At 36.2% G+C, this 7,666-nt stretch overlaps 1 long non-coding RNA gene across 1 annotated transcript; it reads left to right on the top strand.

Moving 5' to 3' along the window:
• LOC110266503 lies at nucleotides 236-1,032 on the top strand. The gene is made up of 3 exons (XR_002353910.1): nucleotides 236-492; nucleotides 616-680; nucleotides 970-1,032. It is a non-coding gene; the product is annotated as an uncharacterized LOC110266503 (long non-coding RNA).

The raw sequence follows: 7,666 nt of genomic DNA, 5'->3' as shown, positions 1-7,666 counted from the left end.
TTACTTTTGTTCTTTTATTACCTTCTACTTCTAATTCTGTATATATTTTTTTAAAAAAAAGTCCTTTATTGTTTTATTCGAGAAAAAAAAGGCAGGAAAAAAAGCAAAAACTGCAAGTATGTAAGTTCTCAAAAAACAAAGCCTGTCTTTTTTATGAATTGTTCGGGTGTATTTTTGACTTTCTTTGGGTGTATTTTAGGTTGAGTCTGGTTGAAGAGTCAGCCAGTGAGCCGGCTGATTCGAATATGATGGTTGTGAGGAAAGAGACACCGTCCGAAGGTCTTGCAATGTGAGTTTTTCAAGAATATTTCAACCTTATAACCTTTTTATTTTCAAAGGCATTGTTAACCTTTCATTTTTCTTCTTGTTTAGAGTTCCGATTCAAGTTTGTCTACCAGTGTCCCAAACAACCACTGTGCCGGAATTTGAAGAAACACCTGAGACAGAATATGAACCAACCCCTCTGCTACAAGTTGAAGGAACTACAAAAATGTAAGAAATAGTATTGGGTGTATATTTTTGTTTACAGTTTGGGTGTATATTGGGTTACAGTTTGGGTGTATATTGCCCCTGAATAGTTTTTTTATGTCATGATTAATTTTATGTGCCAAGCAGCACTCCTGAACCCCCCAACAACTGGAAGAAAGCACACCCACACTTCCCCCAGCTCCATCTAAAATGTAAGTTCATTAGAGTAAAATCAATGTTTGGGTGTATATTGGGTTACAGTTTGGGTATATATTGGGTTACAGTTTGGGTATATATTGCCCCTGAATAGTTTTTTTTACGTCATGATTAATTTTATGTGCCGTGCAGCACTCCTGAACCCCCCCCCCAACAACTTGAAGAAAGCACACCCACACTTCTCCCAGCTCCATCTAAAATGTAAGTTCATTAGCGTAAAATCAATGTTTTGGTTATCATCCGTATATTCTTATTGTTATAATACATGATCACGCAGTAATCCAGCACCAGAAGACGCTACTGCATTGATGATGATGGCACAGACAGCATCGTACATTCCTAAAAAAGATCTGATGCCATCATTCAGCCTTGGCTTCACTGATTCCAGCCAAGAAGAAACAACAATGCAGGAGGGGGCATCAACGCAAGATGAACACATGGCAAAAACTCCAGAAACCCCAAAACTGCTAGAACAATTAGAGGATCTGGTACATAAAATTGCAAGTGGTGGGGTGACAAAAAAGAAAAAAGTTCGCAGATTCCAAAGGAGAGTGGGGCAGAGAGTTTTGAGAAGTTTGAAACTCCTGTCAGGCCGAATTTAAATAATACTGACATGAAACAGAAATGCTACCACTGGGCTATACGAGTGAAGACCTACGCAGATGGGCTAACTGATGAGTTTGACAACATCTGCAGACTCCAAGCCCAAGATATATACACTCTGTCAAAATTCCACCTTGCATCACTCGCGCCTAAAATGCATATAGAAGCTGAGGTAATATTACAACAACATTAATTTTTTTATCACCAAAATTAACTACAATCCTGATTGATGTAAAATTGATTTCGGCATCTTTTTCTAGATTGTCTCTGCCATGTGCTTCATCGTAAACCAACAAAATATTCAAAGGTTTCAAGAAGAAGTATACTGTCTCCCCCCTGATATTGTGGTAAGGGTTGCTTCAACGAATTTTGGGTGTATTTTTTGCATTCCTTAGGATGTATTTTTTTCTTACATTGGGTGTAATCTATTTATTCATTTGGGTGTATTTTCTGTGTTCAATTGGGTGTCAGTTGTTTATTCGTTTGGGTGTATTTTTTGGATTCATTTGGTTGTTCTCAATTTTTGCAGAACATGGCCTTTGCAAATCATCCAGAGGGGGGTATTCTTACAGCCTAAAAACAATAAGCCATGTAGGGTGGAAGACTACCCAATGTTCATACCCTTCTTGAACCTTCAAAAATTAAAATCACATCGTTATGTGAGTTTTCATTTCTAAAACTACTTATTACCATTTTTTACTTATGTGACAAATAAACTAAAATAGTGTTCAATCTGAACATATTTCAGATATTTACACCTGTTTGCCATTCACATCATTGGTGGTTATGGATCGCTGATACAAGAAAGAGAAAATTTTATATAGTCGACCCATTACACAACAAATCTCCTTCCGATGCGAGAACTGTGCTGAATACATTTGTTATAAGTTGGTTCTGTGTTCTGTATATATATATATATATATATATATATATAGTTGGGTGTATTTCTGTTTAATATAAAGGGTAACTATTAACTCCTTTGGGTGTATCCTTTTATTGAAATTATTCATGTATTACTGATTTGTTTTGTGTTTTAAGGGATACGTAATTTCACGAATTAAAGTATATGCTGGGGCACCTCTGAAATTAAAGGACAAAGACAGGGAAATTGTAGCACCATACCTTCACATCTCGGGCCAAAAGACAAGTCATAAATCTTTCACTCTGAAATTTAAACTTTCCTATATGTAATTTATAATTTATTTTTCTGTTTTTAGCTATGACTGTGCTATCTACGTAATGAAGTGGCTTGAGATATTTGAGCCCGCAAACATTAAGAGGCGGAAGTATGAGTGGAACAATTGGACCCAGGTAAATATGTTTAAAACTAAATAACTCTGTATTACATTACTCAATTAATATGGTTGATTAAACAAAATATTCTTTTTTACTGTAGGACGAGGTGGACCACTTTAGAGTAGAATATGCTTCCCGGATTCTATTTCATGACATGAACCTAGACAAAGATGAAGCCATTAGGGAAAGTAATGCAATCAGACTGTCCAAGCCATCCTCGTTGTTATTGAGTCCATATTTTCAGATAGATTCTCAGGATGTTGACACTGCTTAATGTAAATGTTATATAGTCTTGTAACAAATGGAAGACATGTTGTAAATATTTGACAATTATAATGCAGTTTATTGTGAAATTTCTTTCAATAATTAAACTCTGTCTTCTGCATTCAAAATGTATGAATTACAGGTACTATAATATGAAGAAAAATATCAAATCAAATATACATCCATAACCTGCGATTTTTTACACCCAAAGAAAGTTGAATATACACCCTGAAATCTATCCCCCTGATGCTTTGTGCCTAAAACCCTGAACCCTAAACAATTAAAACCTAAACCCTAAACCCTAATACCTAAAACCCTTAAACCGTTGTAAAAAAAAATAAACAGTATTTTATAACATAAAAACAACATTCTGAAGTATATATATGTATCTATATGTAAAATGTGAATCACAAGAAAATTCACAAAAATACACCCAAAAGAACAGTGCTTTTACACCCATATTCTGTAACTATACACTCAAAGAGTTATCCCCTGCTGCTGGTACCCTGAACTGATAATTCATAACATGTCCTTGATATTGGCTGGAATTTGAATGCACCACTGATGCAGCATCAAACATGTTTATCTGAATATAACAAACTCACATATTAGCTAAACTATTAACGAGAAAAATAAACTCAATCACCACAAATTTAAAGAACATTACTTTTACCTCGCTTAAAACTTTTGTTTTCTTCTTCTTTGTGGCATTTGCAATCTGTTTGTCCAACTTTAAACCTAGCCTATTTTTTGGACGTCCTCTTGTTCGAATCCTTGGGGGGCTTTGAAGCTCGTTAACGGATTCCAAGTTGGTGTCTTCGTGAGATAAAGAAGATGTCCCCTTCCTTTTGGCTTTTAATGATTCCATCTCAGCCATGACGTTATCGTACGCACGGTGCAGAATTGCAGTCAGCTCCTCCGATTCTGATGCAAATTCGCAAATATTTTGCGAATGAAAAACTAGTTGGTCAAACCTCTTGCTTCTTGGCTCCAACAGTGGCTCGTCATGGCTGCTCTTGATGTGTGTGTATCGCCTCTTTACCTTCTTGCTCCATCGTTCCAGTATATATCTAGGTGACACTTGGCTTACTTGTTCAAAGCTTAACACGTTTAGTGCGTGACGACACAGTATCCATCTCGACTCGAATAATAAGAATTGCCATTTTACCTCGGCTGCAACTAAGTCGTAAGTAACCACAAACTTGTTGAATATTGAGCTGGAAACTTGTTCTCCAACTTCGTATACTGAATAGCCTAGAGCAGAATTTGTTAATCTAGTGATGCAATTCGCCTTTCCTCTGAATTGCGCTTGGACTTCTCTAAACTTTTGATGAGTATACACATCTTGAAACTGAGCTTCAATGGAGGATTTGGTTGCACACGGTATGACCGTATGAAAATCTGCAGCATCTGATTCTTTCTCTGCTTGCTCCCTGCTTCCGAGGCAATTATCGTATTGTTTGACGAATTGAATAAGCGAGCTGTTCCGGGTAATAAACTTGTTAAAAAATGAATGCATGCTCTCGCTTCTTTGTGTGCTTCTCATCCTTGCCCAGAAGTGGTGATCCAGATAGATTGGAACCCATATATGACGGTCTTCATAGAGATCTGCATAATACACCCAAACACAGACTATAAATACACCCGATAAAAATTAAATTTATACCTCTGCTGCAGATTTTAACCCAACACTACCTGAAAGCCACTTGTTGTCTACAAGACCAAAATTTAGCAGAAAATCATTCCAATTCCTATCAAATGAGTCTTTGCTATGAGAGTTCCAAACAACTTGGCTCATTTCTTGCTCAATATCTGCATGTCTCTTGTACCCGTTTAATTTGCTTGGAATCTTCTTCATGATGTGCCAAATACACCAACGGTGAATTGTTGTTGGCATACAGGCCTCTAAAGCCCTTTTCATTGATGCGCATTGATCGGTGAGAAACTCTTTCGGAGCATTTCCTCCCATGCAACGAAGCCAACATTGAAATAACCATTTGAATGATTCAATTTCTTCTTTTTTCATCAAAGAGCATCCAAGAAGTGTTGACTGACCGTGGTGATTCACCCCGACAAAAGAACCACAAACCAAATTATACCTGAAACAAATTACCATAGTGCAAAATAGAAAATCATTATGTACACCCAAAAAATGCTTTGTATACACCCAAAAACAGCCAATATACACCTCTACTGCAGATTCATAAAAATACATTAATTTAGCATCATAAACAGGGATAGTTTGTTACCTGTTTGTATTGTAGGTGGTGTCAAATGAAATAACATCTCCGAAATACTCAAAGACAGCTCTACTTCTTGCATCGGCCCAAAAAGCCAGCTTAATCGATTGATCCTCCTCAAGTTCAAGCTCAAAAAAGAAATTCTGATTCTTCTCTTTCATTCTTAACAAATATTTCCCGAATTCCTTTGCATCTTCTTGTTCGGAAACATTCCGCACTTCCCTGGTAATGTAATTTCTCACATCCTTTTCAATAAAATTTAACTCGCGGTGACCCCCGGTAGCCGCAACAAATGATTGGTAAGTTTTGCTTGGTCTGATACCGGCCTCCTCGTTATTCTCTATTGTACGACGAATGGACATGCTTAGTTCCTTGTGCTAGTTGAGCATCCCTGCTTTACTTGGACAGCAAGGGCGTGAATGATCCAGCACAACCTTTGAAATGATCCAAGCACCAATATCCTTCAATGTGTATATATAAATTCTTGCAGGACAGTTTAAACCGGCTGTCAGATTCGTCTTCTCGGTCAGAGATATTTTAGATTTCTATTTTCCTTCTCTGCTACATGTAATCAATTGATTCTTAATATTGTTTCCCTTCTTATTTGTGCTCCGAACTCTTGTAGAAAAACCTGCAGCCTTGGCGTAGTTCCTGTAAAATTTTCCAGCATCTTCAAGGGTGGTAAAGGTCATTCCAACCGTCGGAACAAACTGGTCATCAACAACAGAAAGAGGCTGCAGAATACACCATGTCAAAAACTATAAATACACCCAATCATTGCTAATATAATACACCCGAACGGCAACAACTCAACTAAAATGACAATAAAAGCCATAAGCTGTAAATACACAGGATGCAGAATACACCATGACAAAAAAAATACACCTTATCATGTCTGATATAATACACCCGAACAACAACAACTCACCTAAAATAACAAAAAAAAAAACAATAAACTGTAAATAAACAGGCTGCAGAATACACCATGTCAAAAACTAAAAATACACCCAATCATGTCTGATATAATACATCCGAACGACAACAACTCAGCTAAAATAACAAAAAAAGCCATAAACTGTAAATACACCCACACTTCCCAAAAAAATACACCCAAAAAAGTTCTGATCTACACCCGAGCGTCTGCTATAAATTCCAGATAATTAATCAAAACTAATACATTACATTCAATCCACATATTTATGTTGAAGCGTTAGTCTCACAGGCAATGTTCACGAATTATTCAGCTACACAATGCTATACAAATTACTGCAACAAAATTCAAAGTAATCGTATGTAAATCAAACCTCAGGAACTTCGTTAGATTCAAATTCATAATCCACTTCGCCCTGATTCAGCTGACAATCTGAGGTTGAATCATCCATTATCTTCAAAACGAGTTCAAACTTTGATTTTAGAAAACAAAAAATCGAATAGAAAACGAAGCTGGAGTTACAAAGAGAGAAGAACGAGAAGAAGAACGAAGAACGAAATAAGGAGAACGAGCAAATCTAGAAATAAGGAGAACGAAGAAGGAAACAAATCTTTTAAATTTGGTAATTATATATACGCGGGATCTTTATATAGCGCGTGTATTGGACGTAGACCTTGCAGCACGTTTTTGAGGTTTATTCGTTAATGAACTTGTAAAGCATACAAGCCCTAATGGCTTGTATGCAGAGCTTTTTCGTATAGATTATGACACGAAAAATTTATAGCATTAAACTACTTTTTTAAAATGGTCGTAAGGGACAAAAGTTCTTGTTGGCTAGGAAGACCAAAGTCTTAAACAAAAATAAATAATAAGTTTTTTAGTTATTATTTTCGAATGAAAGAGTTTAATTTTTTACTTAATTTTAACATTTGTTATCTAAAATTTAAAAGAATTTAATGTATATATTTTTATATTTGATTAGGTATTAAATTTGTTGCACAAATAGAAATAATTAATTTTTATCGCCGAAGACATGGATATCCGCGGATATCTGCGGATTTTGAAAGTTAATAATTGAACAAAGATGACAAACAAAAAGAAAAAAGAAAATTAGGAGATCAAGGGTTTTCTGGTGATAAAAAATAAACGGATTGATATAAGAAGATGAAATATTTTTAACATCACATGCCAAATCTCTAAAAGAAATTAAACACTAAATATGTAGTTGATTAAACATTTTTAACATCACATGCTAAATATATAAAAGAAAGTTTAAATCAGATCCAAAGAAAAAATAATCAGAACTTTAAAAATAAATAAATAAATAAATAAATAAGTAAAGATTTTGTGCTCAAGTTGCAACACCATAGCAAGCGGTTCAAATCGCAGAGTTGTTGCTGGTGAAGGCGGCTGGGAGTCAGCGACACTTTTGCTAGAGTTGTGCAGAGCAGAAATGACACGGGTGGAGGTGGAGGTGCGGGACAGCGACGCTATTTCTGGAGATGAGTAGTAGCGATTGGAGTGCTGGAGGCAGAACAGATCGTCACGTGAAGAACTAGAGTAGCGATGCAGGTAGAGGCAGAGGACCCGGTGAGGACTGCAACTCGAGTGGAGGCTCGCTGGTGATGATGACAGGTTTGTGAGAGGA

This window comes from Arachis ipaensis, chromosome B09 (assembly GCF_000816755.2).
Source record: "Arachis ipaensis cultivar K30076 chromosome B09, Araip1.1, whole genome shotgun sequence".
Classification (NCBI taxonomy): domain Eukaryota; kingdom Viridiplantae; phylum Streptophyta; class Magnoliopsida; order Fabales; family Fabaceae; genus Arachis; species Arachis ipaensis.
The sequence above is the reverse complement of the archived record's forward strand: the minus strand, read 5'-3'. Positions and strand labels throughout refer to the sequence as shown.